At 50.6% G+C, this 19692-nt stretch overlaps 1 protein-coding gene across 10 annotated transcripts in view; it reads left to right on the top strand.

The window, feature by feature from the left end:
- Hivep3 (HIVEP zinc finger 3) overlaps positions 1-19692 on the top strand; it is a 428230-nt gene that overhangs the window by 352704 nt on the left and 55834 nt on the right. For 7 of the 10 annotated variants that reach the window (XM_052717846.1, XM_052717845.1, XM_052717849.1 and 4 more), the window contains one exon: positions 4180-4376. The exons of 2 other annotated variants lie outside the window; for them this stretch is intronic. The gene's annotated coding sequence lies outside the window, so the exon portion shown is untranslated. Of the gene's footprint in view, positions 1-4179; positions 4377-18892; positions 19027-19692 lie in introns of all 10 variants that reach the window. One more of the 10 variants, XM_052717852.1, reaches the window with a different exon arrangement.

The following is a 19692-nucleotide window of genomic DNA, read 5'->3' as shown; positions in this document are numbered from 1 at the left end:
AACATTTGTGTGTTCCTATCGAGAAGTAAGCTTCCAGTTTCCAGCAATGTGTCCCCATCCTGGGAGACACTTGTCCAGATGACACCGCTTCCCCTCTGCTTGTATTGCTCCTATTTCCTGTTCTTCCCACTTTGTCCTCTCTTGAATGACTTATTCTGCTCTCATTTTGCTTTGTTTTGTCTTGCTGGAGTAATTCCTTGAGTGACTTTTTAAGAACAGATAGGTGGGTGGCCTCTTTTTTTAGTATTTCTCTTTTTCTATTTGAGCCTTGACTGAGCAATGGAACTCGGGGCTTTTATTACCTCTTTTTTTCCCCTTCAAGCCTTGGGGTGTCTTTCCTGCTCCCCAGGGGCAGTCGGGGTAGGAGATAACAATTCCAGTGCATGCTGGTTAGTTTTAATTGTCAACTGGACACAATTTAGAGTCAGCTGGGAAGAGGGAACCTCAATTGAGGGATTTCCCAGGTCTGATGAGCCTGTGTTCATGTCTATGATAGAGTTTCTTCATTGATGATGGATGTAGGAGGGCCCAGCCCACTGTGGGCGGTGCTATCACTAGGCAGGGAGGTCTAGGCTATATGAGAAGCACTAAGCCCAAGACAGAGCAAGTAGCAAGCAGTTTTCTGCTCCATATTTCTGCCTTCAGCTTCCTGCCTTGAGGTCCTGCCTTGGCTGCCCTCAATGATAAACCATGACCTGGAAGTCTAAGATAAAATAGACACTTTCTTCCGCAAGTTGCTTTTAGTCAGAGTGTCTCATTACAGCAACAGAAAGCCGACCAGGACACATAGCAGTGTTGCTCTCAACATTTCTTGTAGAGACTTAGAAATGCTGGCCTTTCAAATCTCATCAAGAGAGCATTAATCAAAGCTGAGGTGCTCCCTGGCCTGGGAAGGGAGCACAGAGGCTCCAGGGAGCCCTGGTGTGTCTGGAGCAGGGGATGTTGCCTCTGCTGAGGACTAAAAGTTCTTTTTCCATGGGGATTGGCTTGAGGTTGTGTAAGAACTGTCACACAACAGTCTGTGACTGGTGGAAACAGCAGACATGGAGTGTTGAGGCAGGACAAGGGAACCACAGGATCATGTTGCATAAGCAGCTGAGGAGAAGATGATTCCTTCCCGGAGTTTCTTAATGTCTGTCATGCCACCTACCCAGCCAGAGCTACTGGCTGAGGTGTACAGGGCAGAGGTGGGTGGCCTCAGCATCTAGTGCTTCCCTCTTGCCCACATTGGTCTCTTTGGAGAAGACTCAGAGGGTCCTTTTATTCCAAGACTCCCGTTCCCAGTCTGAGCTGGTTTCCTGGGCTTTGGGGTGGACATTAGCTGTGCCTGCCATGAGCAGTCAGTGGGTGTGGTTGGGCTTTCTGGGGTTCCCACCCCTCTGAATCCTCAGACTTTCTGGCAGCTGGTATGACTTGGGATCTGTTGTAATTCGTATAGTCTCTTTTTTTGTTTTGGGGGACAAGAGGCAGACCAATGGGCCCTCTTTGTCATCTAGAAACTTGGGGGATTGGGATGACATTTTCAGATAACTAGTATACAGGTGTAGCTGGACAGCTACTGAGGAAGACTAGGAGTGGCTGATGATAGGATGATAATGGCCTCCGAGCTTCTACCCGTCCTATCTCCTCCACAAGCCACGCCCTCTCACCCCAAGCCCATTAACTCATTAATCAAAACCATTCCATGACCTCACTCCACTGCCAGCTCAAGTCCTGCCCCTCCTCCAGCAAATCTCTTGTCCTCATCCCTGCTGACTCGTACCTCAGTCATTACTCCTCGGTGTTCAGGCTCCTTACTGCCCCCATGCAAGGACGCGGGCTGGGGGGTGTTTGTTTGAAACACTCTTTCCTGTATCCAGACACCATCAGAATCAGCTCCACTGTGGTTCCTTTGAAAACAAGGACCAAATCTTTTCCAGTTCCTGTCTTTGGCAACTTCCAGTCAGCTGAACCCAACATGGGCACTAGGTGCCTGTCTGTGATGTGAATAAACAACCATGTTGGGCTCTAAAAAGAATTGTTACACACTGGCTGTGTGTGAGATGCGTGCTAGGGGCTGCATGTGATTCACAGGAAGCCTGAGGGAACGCCACTCCATCTGGAAGGACTCTCAGCTCTTGGTATCTGCACAGTGAATACTTGCTTATCGCAAGAGAAGTGTAGCATTGTGCACTGGGTCTTGTGGGCAGTGGAACTCATGTCCAGTGTGCTGGGAACTGGCTGAATGGGCTGATCAATTAGGACGGGTAGACATGCTGTGGGGGAGGGACTTGAGGGCTCAGAGGTGGGACCTAGTCTGTGTGTGCTCTAGGATCTTAGTGAGATGAATCGGGTACCCCCATTTTTTTTTTTATTACTCACAGTGGATTGGGAGATCAGACTTGGAGTTGATGGGAAATGGTGGAGTTGTGAAAAATCGAGATGGTTCCATTGGCAGACTCAAAACATTACCACAGGGAACCACAGAGTCAGTCCTCTCTACTGTGTGGTGGCAAAATGCCATCCTGTGGAGTTGAACAGTAGCAGGTATGGTGGGAGGGGACACTGGGGACCTCAGGTGACCTCTGTTCTGTAGCAATCAGCCGTGTGGAGTGGTTGCCAGGGACTAGTTCTTACAAAGCATGGTGCCGAGGATGAGCAAGGGGGCAATGCCGCAGGCCTACGTGCAGGTTGCTCCACGTCACCACGCTCCACTCTGGGACAAAGTCCGTGGCAGTGATGCGGGTTGTGCCACGTGCCAGGCATTGTTCTCAGCACTTCATGCACAGTGACTCATGAAAGCCCGGGAAGCCCTCGCCATCCTCAGCCTCCTGTTCACACCGTGATTTCCCACGCCACCAAGGTCCTAAGAAGGATGTGGACTTGAACCTGGGGTATCATAGCCTAAGAGACCACATTCTCAGCTGTCCCACCACACCACCAGAAGCAGACAAACCAGACAGCCCGATGAGCATGGGAGCGAGGGCGTTCTATGCTGCGGACACAGCTAAACCACTCAAGTTTTCTGGGTTAGGGGGCATTTTCCTCTGTAGTTTTTTGTTTGAGCGCCACAACAGCCAGCTAAGCTGGTGCCTGAGCAGCCAGGCTTATCCGTTTGCTCGGTAACCACTGTGAAGCCTCTGTCTCGCCCCAGGCTTCCTTTGGCCTGAACACGGTGTTTTGTTTAGTAGCTTGGGAACCACAGTGTATTCCCACACCTGTTGCTCCACTGCTTACCCCTGTCTGAAGATCCTGCAGGCACTGTTACAAGTCACGGTAGTTTTCTCTGGCTGGTTAACAGACCCCTCCAGTTCAGTGGTTGTGTGCCATACCCATGTGCCAGCTTGCTTCTATAGGTCGCCAGATTATAGCCAGGCCACCCTGAATGTACCCAATCTCATCTGCAGTATGCTCAGGCTGGCATTGGGTGTGGGTAAACTGAGGACTCAACTCTGCTCTGGGGAGTGTTACACTTTTCCAGTATTATTCCTGTGTTGGTGTAACCTGATTCCCTGTGGTTGGAGGACTGAGGTTGTTCTCTTGCTAGTTTTCAGCTGCGTGGTCATGCTAGCAGCTACCATTCTAGGTGGTTACGATAAGCAGCTGCCATTCTAGGTGGTCATGCTAGCAGCTACCATTCTAGGTGGTTACGCTAAGTAGCTGCCATTCTAGGTGCTTATGCTAGCAGCTACCATTCTAGGTGGTCAGTTAAGCATCTGCCATTCTAGGTGGTCATGTTAGCTTCTGCCTCCAGATCCTTCCCACATGGCCCTTTCACCTTCAGGCCAGCAAGAGTTCATAGTCTGACTGATGCCAGTCTCTCTAACTTCCTCATCTAGAACCAAACAGACAGGTCTACCTTTAAAGTAGAGTTCCCTCAAGGGTACCCTGTCACAGACCCCAGTCACCTGTCATTGTCCTAAGACTGTACTCTAGGCATCTGGAAATCTTGAAGTCCACCAGGAACCGTACGCACATGACTGGTAAAGAACAAGGCTCAGAGAAGTTCAGCATGGGGGCAAAGGAGTGTAGTGTGTCATCCCAGGGCCACTGCATCCCACTGTCTCCCTGAGGGGGCATGGGACAAAAAATCAGCTTGGAGGGAGTTCAGGGCTTGGGGTAAGGCGGCAGTTGTTCTGTACCTAAAACTGATCTAGAAACCTCTCTGACCATGGCTTCCACCTTCCCCACCCCATGCAGGATCAGAGGCACAAACCAAGCTGCCTCGAAGTAGCTCATGGAAGACTCCCACGAGCCACTGGCCAGGCACATTGTCCCTTCCTCGGGGAGGAGCAGGGTGTGGGCAGAGGCACCGCAGCAGGAGTGGACATGAACACTGGCTTCCAGAGAGAGCAGCGGTTCAGTTTTGGTCATCGAAAGTGGTGCCTGCAGCGCAGGTAAGGAACTGAGCCGGCCCTGCTTGCCCGCTGCCATTTTAGCTAGCAGGAGCTCTTCATGTTCTTCTCTTAAAAGACTCTGTTGTGAGATGAGTCTTTGCTGCCTATCCCTGCCTTCCTTGATCTCCGCCAGAGCTGGTCTGGAATTCCCTGGATGCCTTGGTTAGGAATCCTAGGCTTCTGCCCCTGCTCCCCACATCATCTCCCTAAAATGCCACCTTGCTCCTCACCACTAGCTGCCCGGTCTCCGCCTCACCTCTGGTGAAGGACACAGCAAGGTTTCTCAAGGACCCAAGCCTCGGATGTGTCACCCTGTTTCTCAGGCTTGTCCTCTCCTCAACCCTTACCACTCAACCTCACCCCCACCCCCCGCCCAGTCATAGAGCGTGGTGGCTTTGAAAGCCCCTGTCAGGAGCTATGGAAGGATGTCAGGTCTGGCCTCTCATGATTACCTGGAGAGTTCCAGAAATTCCAAGTGCTGAGTAGATGGGCCAGTGAAGTCTCTGGGCTCCTGTGTATATTTATATTTGTATTTGTATTTGTATTTATATTTATGTTTATGTTTATGTTTATATGTGTATCTAGGTGTTGGGGATTAAAAGTGGCTATGCAGGCTGTGATGTGGGTGGGGTGTGGCTCTGGGAGCTCTTCGGGTACAGATCAGATCCTAGGGTGTTTTGCCTGCTACAGAATGTGTCAGTATCATCTGGGGAGCTGATAGGGTTGAAGGAGACAATATCGGGTTTCAAAATGAAGGAAGGAAACGCGGGTTCCCCAGAATACCTGTGCCATCTGGCCCAGGCACTGAGGACATCGGGATCCGTATTTGGAGGCCTTTCTTTTGGTACTGCGTCACACTCTGTGTGACAAGGCTGGCCTTGAACTCACAATCCTGCCTCAGACATTCTCAGTACTGAGGTTGCAAGTATACAGCATCATGCCCACTCTGTTTGGATTCTGGGGTGGGTCCTGGAAGCTGCCTTCTGAGGGCTCTGGGAATTCTCCACCCATCAGTTATGGTGTTCAAGGTGTGAACCGCTATGATTTCCCACCTGGCCTGCTCCTCCCCTCTGGTTAGAGCAGGCATTCTCTCCTTGTGCAGTGCCGGGGGTCAGGGCTATCGGTCACCTCAGGGGCAGCACTGCTGTAGCTTCATGGGTGTGGGTATCCGAGCCTTGGCCTTAGCTCAGCTGCATGCCTGGCTCAGCAGGCCTGTCCTGAACAGAATTCTCCTGTCAAGGTAGGAGGAGTACTCCCTGGACCCCAGGAAGAACTAACTATTTGGGCCTCGTTTTGAGGAAGGATGTGTGTAGTGGTATTGAACTCAGGGATTCCTGAGTTCAAATCCCGGCTCTAACAGTTCCTGGTTTTTATTGGCTTTTACTGGTTTTAAACATGTTGTATCTCCCTGTCCCTTGGCTTCGGTTTTCTCTCTGGCAACAGAGGACAGTGTGGCACCTGCCTCACGGGGTGCTGTGAACATACAGAAGAGGCCTCATTAGAACGGGGACTGCCCATCTGGGGGGCTTTCCTGTCACCCTCCACCACCGAGCAGGCAACTCAGCCACCATCCTCCTGGTGACAGATCCGCTATGTTGTATCACCTGGTACTGGCATGGGATCCTAAAGTGAAGGCTCCGGCCTTCCCTGTATACAAGGCCTGGCATTTCATAGACAAGTCTAAGGCCTGCAAAAAAAAATTCCTAGTGAGGTTGGCCCTGTTGCCCCCTTTAAATGGACACTGAGCTATGGACACTGAGCACAGAGAGGTTCGCTAGTTTAAAGATCGTCACACAGCTCACAGGGGCAGAATCTCTGGCTACAGAAGAATTAGCCCTTTTTCTTCCCGCTGAAATGCTTCCTGAAGAACGACTGCACCTTCAGTGACTCCTGCCCTCGGAGTCACCTGTTTCAGTCTGGATCAATGGCACCATCACCAATGGGCCCACCCCTTGGCCTCCAGCAGCACCACTCGGTCTGTTGATTTACCATTCGTTCCCATCTGTGCATATGGCAATTAACTGTGTGTTGGGGGGACCCTTGTCCTCTAGCCGACGCAGGGGTCTGGTCCACAAGGTGGACACTGGGTTCTTGAGTAGTCTAGAACTAGAACTCTGAGGAACACTGGCCAAGTTTGGAGGAGCCACCCAACACTCTCCCACTCCTGGCGTTTGCCCTCCCCTACTTCATGCCCAAATTCCCCGTTGTCCACGTGGGCTCTGACAGCTGCAGGGTAATCTGCAGAGGGAGTCCTGCCCAGCAGGAAATGAGCCCTCAGCTCCAGCCAGAAATCTGGCCCCACCCCTTCCTGCACTCTCCCTGGGAAGAACGCATGGTGATTAATGGGGTGCTGACTTAGAGTTGCTGGGGGATCCAGGAGATCATGGGCATAACTGGGCCACCAAGAAGGAAGCTGGTCTATATGGCATCCATACAGACTAAGGGTGAGGGTCCAGGATGGCAGGTGTGTGGTGTGAAGAGCCACCCTGCCCAGGATCAAGTGGCCCACTGACACTACTCAAGGCTTGAGGACACCTGTGTTTCCCAGCAGGTGTTGGAGTCATGTGAGGGCAAGATAACAGGGAGCCAGTGCTTCTCCTTGGGAGAGACCTAACCTGGGACTGTCTCCAGAATAAGGTGATTTCTGAATGAGTGGCGGAAGGCCAAAACTAACATGAAAATGAATTGGGAGATATTTTCCCAGAAAATTTTTATTGTCTTAGAAACCATTTTAAAAGTCCAATCTTGTATGGAATGGTGATGTGTAAATCAGATTAAAGCAGGTTTACTCTTCAATCTTTTTAAGTTTCAATCTTTAAAATGGATTTATTATGGGAGTTCACACATAGAGTAATAACTGTGCTTTGATGCATACGAACTTTGAATCTGAAGTTTTAGACTAGGGATCCACAAGCTAAGGCCTACGGCTGCCACCTGATTGTGTAAATAAAGCTTTATTGAGACGCATGTGCCACTCATTCGCATGCTCCCTTTGGCTGCTTCAGTCCGTCTACTCTCAAAGCCTGAGCAACAGACCGTCTAATCTTTTAGAGATGGTGTACTGACCTCTGTCCTCAGTGTCCATGGTTTTGCTTGCCAGCTAAAGCTTCCACATTCCCTTCTCTTGTCTTGGTTGGCTTGGCAAGGACTAAGAATTAAGGAATCCAGAGCTTGGAAGATGGCTCAGTGAATTAAGCACTTGTCCCAAAGGAACAAGGACCAGAGTTCAGAGTGCCCAGCAAACATGTAAAACGCTGGGCAGATATGTGGCCACTTGTAATGCCAGCATTTGGGGGAGGAGGGCAGAGACAGGGAATCCCCTTGGCAAGATGGCTAGCTAGACTAACCAGACTCAGCAAGTTTCAGGTTCAGTGGGAGGCCCTACCTCAATAAAGTAGGAAGTAAACAAGGAAGACAGCTCACACTCACTTAGGGCCTCTGTATACCTCACACATACATGTGTACACACACACACACACACACCTACACACACACACACACACACACACACACACACACACACACACACACCATAAAAAAAAAAAGATTAAAGTTGGGGGTGCTGGAGAGATTTCAGTGGTTAAAGCACTTGTTATACATGCATGAGGGCTGGGGTTTGGATCCCCAGAATCCAAGTCAGTGGATGTGGCAACATACCTATATAATTCCAGCTTTGGAAGGTAGAGATGGGATCCCCTTCCAAGAGACTAACCACCGTGAGGAGTTCTCGTTTTGGTTGAGAGACCTGCCTTATTTAATAAGATAGAAGAAAGACTGAAGATGATCCCTGACATCAAGCTGTATATGTGTGGATACACACACACACACACACACACACACACACACACACACACACACACACACACACACGGGGATTATAGAAAAAACAATCAATAAATCCTAAATCATCTCAATAGGAAGTGGTAAAGGTAACACTTTCCACAGTGTACCCATCTTTAGCTGCTACAGGACATTCCAGGAGGACTACAAGGGAGTTCCAGTTTGCATCATCAACAGTATCCAACAGCTGCTTGAATTCCTTCTTGTTACAAATACCAGTCAGACAGGAAGCCCCACACTCCCCGTACTTGAGAGCTTAACCTTGTGACTGCCCCTCATCACTGACAGCTTAGGAGTGCACTTGCCTGGGTAGCTTTTCAGACCCATACATAGTCATGAATCAAACCAGTGATACAACACCCAGGAAAGAGCTCAAACCTGGTGACTCTGGCTGAAGATACACCTCAGTCCTGAAGGTCAAGATCTTCCCTGACCCCATGCCAGAGTCTGTCCAAGCCAACCTAAGCTGGTACCATGCATTTCCCGAGCTGCAGTGCATTGGAGAACGTGTTCAAATGTGCTGGTCCACTTTCTGTTACAGTGCTGATAGGAGCCAAACTGTATTTTTAGCACAAATTTCTCCTATAGTAATTGAAGAGCCCCCTCTGAAAGGATTAGTGGAACACAATTTGAAGACAGCCTTCAGCAAGAATTGACTGCTCTTATTCCACTGCTTAAGGATAATGGAGGAGTCAAGGATGCTGAGTATCCTGTTGGGAGGCAGAAGAGGAAGCAAGGAGAGGTGGAGGAGGGGAGAGAGGAGGAATCCTGGGAGAAACAGTCAGAGAGTCGAGTCCCCGGCACAAACTGTCCTCCAGCAACACAGAGAGGCCCCGTGACTCCTGCCAAGGATTGTGATGTCTCCCACAATCAGCTTTCCAGCTGCCTTTATGATTTACAGCTGTCCACACCAAGGGGAAGGTGCAGGTTCACTTGGGGACAGATGACAATGCACAGAGAGAAGGGCAGTCTCTTCTGATACACATGTCAGGGGCTTCTGTGGCTGTGTAGCAGGTCAAGGTGTGTTGCATGGAGAGGTCACTCAGAGCTTTCCCATGCTGTTCCTCCTGTCTGCATTTCCATCCTCTGCCCCATGTACCCCTCCTCAATGATGTTAGGGCATTAGGAACCTTTTCCGTGGGGTTCTGGGGAAGCCTGCTTTCGTGTCTGCTCTGATTGCACATGCAGGATTAAGGGCCTCCAGGCAGGGGTGCTGTCTGCTGCCCCTGCACCCACAGTGGGTGCCACAAAGGTTTCTGGGGAGTGTTTAGTGAGCACTGGTCATTGAACACAAAGATCTTCGAGTGCGGACAGTTTGTGAGTGACAAGGGAACAGGTGTCGTCGAGGCCCAGAGGAGGTGCAGTGCAGGGACTGGGCAGGAGCTGCGAGCATTCAGGCAAAGCCCACAGAGCCAGGAATAAAAGGCAGGACACTTCCAGACCGGCTGCTGTTGCCTCCAGGCCTGTGAGGAAGGGAGGGGCAGGCCTGGTGGCTCAGGACGCTGTGGACTAGCAAAGGCCCCAGGGGACAGAAGCCCGAGTCCTCCTCTTCGAGGTTGTGCAAACCACACCCCCAACACACCCAATAGGAAAAACATTTTTAGGTTTTGAAGGGATGACCTCATATTTTTTTCTTATTTACATAGCCCTGTTTGTTTATGTAGTCTTTTAAAAATAGCCAACATGTGCTAAGCTTAGTCCTCGCTCTCCCGGCTCTGGTGGAAGAGCCACTGTGTGGGGAGAGACACCTTTTTATCTAGGAGAGGGACAGCCTTGTTTCCCAGGACAGATGGGGGCAAAACAGGACAGGTAGGAAGCTTCGCGGTTTTTCCTGTCGCTTCTCCAAAATAGCTCTGCTCCTGCCCCCCACTTCCTGCCTTACTGGCCACGGGGTAGGTCTCCTTCCGGGGAGCTGTGCTCTGTAGATTCTCGGGAAGGCTGCTAGAAAACCTGCCAACAAGCACACGTGCTTGAATCTGAAGACCTAGAACTTGGCATGGAGGGTCCCAGCTCAGGTTGGACCGATGGGTTTACATCCTAGGTATGTGCCATTGGGCAAACTACTTAAACTCTTTGTGCTATGTGTCAAACACAGGGACAGGAGTAGAGATGCCAAGCAGCTCCTGTGGGGGATTTAATCAAGGAACATAGGAAAAGGGCTTTGCTCTGTCTAGGTACATAGTAACAGTATGTCTTTTCATAAAAAGCAACTATGTATCTTTTGACATGGCTCCCTGTCTGGACCATTGTATCAGCTTTCCAGTTGTTCCTTCAACCAGCTTGTCTGGCCCTCCCCTGTGACATTCCCAAGTGACAAGAAGATAAGACACACTTCTGACCACCCTGTCCCCTTCCAATGCCGTGCCAGGGGTCAGCAGAGCTGCCCTCTAGGTGGCCAGATAATACAAGTTTTAGGCTTGGCAAGCCCACTCTCTCTTTCTTACAAGTTTACCATGGCAACATGCAATCAGTTGTAGACACCATGTAAAGATGAACAGGTTGTGTTCCAGAAAAACATTATGGACCAAAATAGGCAGCAGCTGAATGCGTCCATCCCTGACCTACAGGAGGAATGCAGCCCTCAGCTCAGCACTCCTGCCCAAGTACCCAGGCATCTGCATGCTCCTCCGCGCCCTGCCCCCATGCCAGTGCCTCACTCTTGGAGTCTTTCCTGTGCTGCTCCCTCTCCTTGGACTTCCAGCCCCTGCTCTGTGTGTCCATCCTCCATTAGGTACTCTTGCTGTGGGGTTCTGGGGAACTCTACCATCGTGTCTTCCCTGACCCAGCATTCAGGCTTGGGAGCCTGCAAGCTGGCCTTCTACCTGACTTCTCCATAACCCAATGGGTGCTGTGGCATTTCTGTGGGTGCTTATTAAGAGCTGGTCATTAAATACAAGGTTCTGCCATAGAAATGCCTCAGGAAATTCATTCCAGAGTGGACAATTCAGCAGGTGACAGACAGAGAACGACAGCTGTGTGCTTTCTGGGGTGCCTAGAGCAGGTGTCCCTGAGATTTCTGAAATAAGCAGAAAGCATGCAAGTCAGACACTGCAGGTTGGCAAGGACTTCCCAAGCAAGGAAGGCTTGCTATGCTGCGGAAATGGCTAGAGAAGAGCAGACCCCATCACTCCGGGCTCAGGTGGGGATGGACAGGCTGAACTGGGGGCTGAGTGGAATGCAGGCTCACCAGCGCAGGAGAGAGGTAAGGAGTTCGAGATTTATCTCTTAAGTCATGACTTCTCTAGGCATCGTTCACAGATGATGTCCTACACATGAATAATACACACACACACACACACACACACACACACACACACATACACCACATACACAACACACACACATACACCACATACACAACACACACACATACACCACATACACAACACACACACATACACCACATACACAACACACACACAACGCACACACACCACACATACACCACAAACACACACTATATACACCACACACACACACACACCACACAAACATACACAACACACACACGCACCATGCATACCACACACACATACACGTACCACACACACCACACACACATACACACAGATGCACCACACATACCACACACACACCATGCACACTACACACATACACCATGCACACACATGCACACTACACACACACACACACACATGCATACTACACACACACACATGCACGCCACACACATACATACACACTGCACACCACACACATACACACACATATACTCATAATTACTTAGGTACTTCTTTAACAGACAGGTCCCAGGCCCTGTCTCCACCTGAGGCTAGGAGGCTGCAGGAGAGGGAGGTGAGGTGGGTGGGGCTGGAGACACAGTTTTCTGTAAGAAAGAGACTGATTTGCCTGTAGATGTTGACTGGCAGCAATGCTCAGATCTGTGTCACCTGTAGGAGGTGGGTGGTGCCCCCCCCCCATCAGACTGACATAAGGGGAGTCAGAAGGAAGAGTCCTCACAGAGAGCAGAGATGGGTACCCAAGCAGAGCAGGTGACTTGCCCAGGGTCACACTGTCACCACATGCAGACACAGGACATGCTGGTTCTGGAATAGGCTCCCTCTCCTGGTCTCAGGTGGAGGTGACCCTGGAGGAGCCAGCCATGGAGAAGGGCCTGTCCAGACTAGTGTCAGTAACTGGTGGGCAAAAGAAGGAAGGGGCAGGCAAGCGGTGGGTGAAGGAGGAATAGGCGGGACAGGACACAGGGCAGCGAGATTCAGAGGCAGCTGGCTGCAAACCCCGAGGTTTAGGAGCATGGTGGCACCCACAGATGGGGAGACAGAAGATGAGTTTTGTGTGAGCATAATGAATTTAAGAAGCTAGAGGCATGGCCAAGCCAAGGTGCAGGGGCTAGAAATGCACGGGAGTGTGGGGTGCCGGCAGATGGCCGGGCACACAGGCAGGAGGGCGGGTGAAGTGTGCAGCCGCAAGAATCACTCAGGAAAACAGGCAAGAAATGCTCTTGGGAGACAAGCAGAGGGTTGAGGAAGGAAGCCTGAGGGAGGAGCAAGCCTGTCATGAAGCAACACTCAGGGGAGAGACCGACCCAGGCTCAGAGAGGTGAGAACGGGCAGGGTGGGGTGTACTGGAAGCTGGGTGGCACCCCAGGTCACCTGGGGAACTTACTTTAGGCACCACTTTAGAATGAAGCCAGCCAACCCGAAAGAAAGCGTGTCATAAGTAAATACAAATGTCAGTCGCATGGGACCAAAGGGGGAGGTGCTGTGTGCCTGTGGCCGTGTGCTCCTAGCCAGCATGGATGCAGGTGTGCTAGTGATGGGAATAGGAACCACCGCCCATCTCTCCTGTCAGGACAAGCCTTGCCATCGTGCCTCTGTTCCTGGGCTGTCGGCTGGCTCCCTGGAATCATCATTCCTGTTGGTCTGAATCTCTGTCCTCTACTGGGTGGGCCTTGGCACCCTCCCTTTCCTCTCCCAGCATGCCTCTCTTCATTTGGCAGCTGTCACTGGGAGCAAAGCTTACCCAAAGGGTCTCCGCCACAACTGCTGGGTCACCCACTGGAGAGTTAGACGTATTTGGAGAGATTCCTGAACTGGCAAGTCCAAAAAAGGGGGTGCCGGCCAGGTGGGGTTGTCACAGCAGCTCATTCTGAGCAGCTGCTCTGGGCCTGCCTCTGTGATCTTGCTGTTTGGGAACAGCTGAACCTGGGTCAGGGGCATGGGTCCAAGCCCTCGAGTGCCAGCACCCACTGGCCCTAACCTCCCAGAGTACCACCTGCCTTCCCTGCATCCTACACACAGTCTAAAAACCAAACTCCTCAGCATACTACTCACAGTGATGCAACCAGCCCGGCTAGATGGGAAGATGGTCCTGAAATCCAGCCTGTTAGACACGAAGTGCCAAGCACTGTTCACAGTGACAAAACACAGTGCCTGTCTCTCCATATTCCAGTGGAGAAAACAGAGTGGGAAGCTGAAGACCTGAGTTTCTCAGCACACACACACACACACACACACACACACACACACACACACACACACACACACACAGGAAAGATAAATATTAGACATACATTTATAGTATTTTTGAGCTCTTACATATAAAGTGTATACAAAATAAATATAAAGGTATTCTTTTCCTTAAGTAGAATACAGAGTGTGAGGGGATGATAGCAGGGGAGTGAATAGGTGGCACAGGGTTGGCAAGTTGTGGTGAGAATCAGGCAGTCTGGGCCAGGCAGTGGCCTGAGCAGGTAGCAAGCGGCCTGGGTGGGTAGTGTCTGAGTAGGGAGCCAAGGGGAGTGTGAGTGCCAGTTCTGTGGACAGCTGGCAGAGCACTGGGCAGAGGTGGGGTCCTGTCAGGCAGGAACAGGAGGCCAGTGTGACTGGAGGGCTGGACAGGGGAGAGCGGGCCACACAGAGCAGCTGGGGAGGTCTGAGCTAAGCAGAGGGGGCATGAATGTTCTGTGGCCCACCTGGATGTGGTATGGAGACACCTGCACTGGGTGTGGGGTAGAGAGACAGTGAGAGGTCAGTGCCTAACAATGACACAGGCCAGGACAGTAACTGCAAAGGCGTGGGGGGTGGGGTTGGTCTCTGTCCATAGTGAGGGATCCAGCTAGCGTGATTCACTGAGATGGGACCCCGGGCACAGAGAAGAGATTTTTGCCAGGAAAGCCCACCAGCATTTACATGGACTGATGCTTCTCAAGCTACTCGGTGTCTCCAAGCCTTGCTTACTCATCTGCAAAATGGGTGTGTGAATAGATAGTTCCAAGGACTAAAAAGCCACTCTTTCAGTCTCAGGCTCTGGGGCCTGGGGTGATCAGGGAAGGCCTTGAGGAAGTGGGCAGACCCTGTGCTTAGGAATGACTTAGACCAGGTCCAGCTGATGAAGAAGAAGAGAAAAGAGCAGCCAGGCAGAGGAGGATGAGTTCAGGAACAGTGTCCTCAGAGTACCAGCCTGGGTGGAAAGGAGGGGGCCAAGAGCTATTAATACACGGATGGGCCCCCAGCTCCCCAGTACCACACCCTTTAAAGTAGACCTGCAGGTCTGGGGCCTGAGCAGATTTTGTGAACACTGTGGTCCTCAATTTTTAACAGCTTCAGACAGACATGCTCAGGCAGGAAGGAATGAAGCCTGGCTGCTGGTCCGCCAGAGAGTTAACCTCCTGGCCTGGCACCGCATAACCACAGGATCTGCTGAGTGCGAGGAGACTCTTCTGTGTGGCAGCCAGAGTGCAAGCCTGGTGGCTCTGGGCTCTGGCACCATCCCACAGCGGAACAAACAGACCTCCCTTCACAGATAATGGCCTTATTGAGTATTGTGCCCATGGCCAGTGCCCAGCACTGGGCAGCTCAGCCTGGGTAAGTTTCCTCTCTTGGATGCTTAGCAAAATATTTACACTATGCCTTTCTAGTAAGACTGTTCCTGGGAGCCAGCGAGCAGAGAGAGCTAGAGAAACCCCCTCACTCCCCACTTCACCCCCACACCCCCAGGGAGCTGCCTTCCACAGTGGGGAAGGGTTTGCCACACGCCCAGCATGTGAGTCTGGCTCCATCGTTGCTTGCCAGGGTTCTATTGTGAAGCAGGGCCTGGAACTAGAAGATGCTAGAAGACCTGGCCAGTGTCAGTATCATCCCGGGCTCCTCAAAAGAAGAATGGGTACAGATGCAGGCAGCGTGAGGCAGGTTGCTGCTCTCCTCCCTGCCTCCTATGCAGAAGGAGTGTCTCTCTCTCTCTCTTTCTCTCTCTCTCTCTCTCTCTCTCTCTCTCTCTCTCTCTCTCTCTCTCTTTCTCTCTCTACGTGTGTGTCTCTGTGTGTGTGTGTGAGAGAGAGAGAGACAGAGAGACAGAGAGACAGAGAGACAGAGAGAGATTGGAGGAGTTCAAGACCAGAGCTGTGAATCCTGCTTTCTCATCCTTCTATTGGGGCACAGTTGGCATCCAGAAACATCCCATCCCCCTGAGTGGGGCTTTCAGTGAGAAGAGAGGGTACAGGCCAGCTCGCTGTCAATGGTGCTGCTCTCCCAAAGGTCCCTAACCCAGCCACGGGAACATTCACCATGTTGTCAGAGGAAATAGGGACAGTACCTCTTTCCTTCATCCACTGGAAAAGAGGTCAACGATGACCTGGGTAGCCCTTTGGATAGAATTGAGACCCATGAGCAAAACCCACATGGCTCATCAGTAGGAAGATACCTTGAACAATGGACCCCATCACTGCTGTGACCCAAGACACACATCCTCTTTGACCCAGGATCCCACTTCTGGGAATCTGGCTTGTGGCGCGTCAGCACCAGGGTGTAAAGATGTGTGTGCAAAGGATGTTTATTGCAAAATTCTAGAGGCCCAAAACAAGGTTATAAAAACTCAAGAGCAAGGTGGTGGTGTACCCCTTTAATACCAGCACTTGGGAGGCAGAGGCAGGCAGATGTCTGAGTTCCAGGCCAGCCTGGTCTGTAGAGTGAGTTCCAGGCCAGCCAGGGCTGTTACACAGAGAAACCCTGACTTGAAAACAACCAAACAAACAAAAAACTCAAGAGCAAAGTCAAGATCAAAGGCACTGCATCCATACCATCACCTGCCATTCAGCAGGAGCAAGCAGACCTTGTGCCTCTGTAGAAGAGCAATGTGGTATCCCAGTGAGGATTGCAGGGTCTGAAGACCGGTCCTGAGTTCTAGCTCCCACCACTTACAAGTTAGTTTGCATGACTTCACTATCAGTCTCCTCTTCAGTTACGTAGAGGTTATAATAGTTCTACCCTACACTTGTTAGGAGGAGTAACTGAATTGCTGTGTGTGGATATTTACAATTGTGTCTGGTACGCATTAACTGCTAAAAAGAAAGATCTGAACTTTGATCTGGAAAGATCATCTAGGAGAAAAGCCAAGTGCAGAGAAATGTATATAGGGTAATGCCATTTTCATAAAATCAAAGGCTAGCCCATCTTAACCTCATTCTACTCACAAAAGAAGGAAGTAGGAAGGGACAGAGGGAAGGAAGGAAGTGATGGAAAAAGAAAGTGATAAATCGAGGGAGGGAGAAGGAAGGAAAAAAGGAAAGGTAATTGGTACCATCCTGGGTTCAGCCTCTGAAAGAGCTCTGAGCCTTGCAGGAAGCTCAAACCAGTGCCCTTGAAGGTCCCTAGGAACCTGAAGACCTCACAGCTTATATGCCTTGTCCTGTCTGCAGGAGGGGTACAAAGGCATTGGCTGGTGGCTCAGTTGTACAAGTAGTTCATTTCCCTGATGTGGCATCCATCTGCAGGGCCACATGGCTCCAGTCAGGGCTGAGTCAGCCAGACCCAGTTTTGGGCCATATAAGCCATGCCCACAGTGATACTTTGTGGACTCTGCCCTGGGTGGCCACACCACACTGAGAACCAGATACTCTGGGACTGGAGGGACAGTTGACAGATAGAGAAGATGCCAGGTGGGGTGGAGCCATCATGGAAATCAAAGCCACTCAATCCACTTGAGATGGGATCTGAGTGTGATATTAGCTGAGAAAACTGATTTGTTACAGGGAGCCTGGACTTCTTTTTTTATTTAATGCATGCACTGGTTGGTTCTTATGATTACTATTATTATTTGATGTGTATGAGTTTTTTGCCTGTATGTATGTCTGATTGCCACATGCATCCCTGATGCCCACAGAGGCATTGGATCCCCTGGGCCTGGGGTTGCAGACAGTTGTGAGCTGCCACAGGAGTAGAAGTTGGGTCCACTGGAAGAGCTGCAAGTGCTCTTAATTGATGAGCCATCTCTCCATGCCCCACTGATTGTTTTTGGTTTGTTTTGTTTATCTTTTTTTGTCATCTTGACATAAGTGGGGGTCATCTGGGAAGAGGAACCCTCCATCAAATTGGCCTGTGGGCAAGTCTGGGGATTTTCTTGATTGATGATTGATGGGAAAGGCCCAACCTACTGTAGGCAATACCATTCATAGGCAGGTGGCTCTGGGTTGCATAAGCAAGTAGAATGAGTACGCCTCAAGAGCAAGCCAGTAAGCATCTTTCCTCCATTGCCTGCTTTAGTTCCTACCTCCAGGTTCCTGCATTCAGTTCCTGCCCTGACTTCCCTCAACAGTGGACTGCAAGCTGTAAGATGAAATAAACCCTCTCCTCCCCAAGTTGCTTTTGCTCATGGTGTTTTATCACAGCAATAGAAAGCAACTAGAACAACGCACATAGAATATGTTTTTCAGTATTTCAGTCTAATATATGCTAATATAATGAATACCAGAATGCCTACCGCCTTGTAACAACTACAGTAGAGCCCCTCAGAGCCCTCCCCATCTTAACCCCTTCTCTTTCAGAAGCACTGTCATTTTGATTTGAAATTACCACCCCCACAGAGTTCCGGGTGCTGGATTCCTCCTGCCTCAGAGATTTCCCATGGAGTTAGGTGAGGCCCATGCCTTTCTGCCCAGGGTTCTTTCCTGGGCTCCTTCAGTAATGACATATCCTTGATCATATCTAGCCCATCTTGCAGTAAAGAAACCAAACCTGGGACCTAGCATTTGCCTTGTTCTGGCCTGGTATTGTTCACAGGTCCCTTAGAGGGAGAAGGTGGGCTTTGCCGTTCATAAGGTGTCACATGCGCAGCAGGCCTCAGAGAATAATGCCTAGGCATAGAACACTAGCAGAACGTGAGGGACTTGGGAACTGGGGTGAAATTCTTTATGTTTATCTAATTCAATAAAAAAAGATGCTGGCAATATTCCTGGGATCCTCATTGCTTAGGATGGGGCTATGCTGAAACAAGAGAGACTCAAGTCAGTGTGAATGTGAGGTGAGTAACAGTATATGATGGTATGCGTCTCTGATAAGACTCAGAATGAATATCTCCAGAAGGCACATGTCTCAAACACGAGCTAATGCCTTAAAGACAAGCTCACGGGGTGTTCTTAGACCCTGGGAAAGTCAAATGCCTAGCCCAGAACTGGCATGGAAGCCAGGGAAATAGAGGTGGGTGGTGGCTTAATGAATGCTTCCCAACTTAAAACAACCAGGAAGAAATTGCCTTCCTATCTCAGGGCCGAGGAGCACTCTGGTCTGTCTGTGGTTGAGACGCTGGGACCATGCCGCTCCCTAGGCTGTCCTTCTTTGACTGCCAGAGAACTGCATGGTAGAACTGCATGAAGGGCTTTCTACTTGCTCACCTGCCTCCTTCTTCCCCTCCTGGTCTAGATCTTCCACGTCCACTGCGCTGACTGAACCTCTGTGATCGAGTTAACAACTGCAAATGGATAAAGATGGGATTAGCTAATTGACCCATGCATGACCGACAGCCAAAGCCTTCTCGGCTCTGCTTGGCCTATGAGGTTTGCTGTTAGGAGCTCTTCCCTGCTAAAAGGATGCCTGGGCTAGATAGGGCATTGAACAATTGGGGTGGTCAGTGTCTGTCTTGCACTCCCAAATAGGAACCAACCAATGAGCTTTTGGGTCATGAGAGAAACAAAGTTCTTCCTTTACCCCCAGATTGGCAGGCCCTGAGCTGCTGGCCTCTGACACCATTTCCTCATCAGATAATCGGAACTTTAGGTGACTGCTCTCTAGGGTCTCGGCCCCCAAAGGATATTGTAAGTACAGTCCATCAGCCCCTAACCACTCTCATCCTGCAGTCTATGTCATGAGCACACTTCTGTCTCACTGCACCACTGGCCAGGCCTGTGTACCCGCTGCTGGACACGGAGGGGTGTGTGTCACAGCAGCGGCTCCAACCTACATGGCTCAGTTACGATTTCCATTGCTGCGATGAAACACCATGACCAAAAAGCAAGCTGGGGAGAAAAGGGTTTATTTGGCTTACACTTTCATGTCATTGTTCATCACTGAAGGAAATCAGGACAGGAACTTAAACAGGGCAGGAACCTGGAGGCAGGAACTGATTCAGAAGCCATGGAAGGGCTTACTGACTTGCTGAATATGACCTCCTCAGCCTTCTTTCTTTTAGAACACAGGACCTCCAGCCCAGGGATGGCACCACC

This window comes from Peromyscus californicus, unplaced genomic scaffold, assembly GCF_007827085.1.
Source record: "Peromyscus californicus insignis strain IS unplaced genomic scaffold, ASM782708v3 Scaffold_5__1_contigs__length_169319896, whole genome shotgun sequence".
Lineage (NCBI taxonomy): Eukaryota > Metazoa > Chordata > Mammalia > Rodentia > Cricetidae > Peromyscus > Peromyscus californicus.
This window is presented reverse-complemented; position numbering and strand designations above follow the sequence as displayed.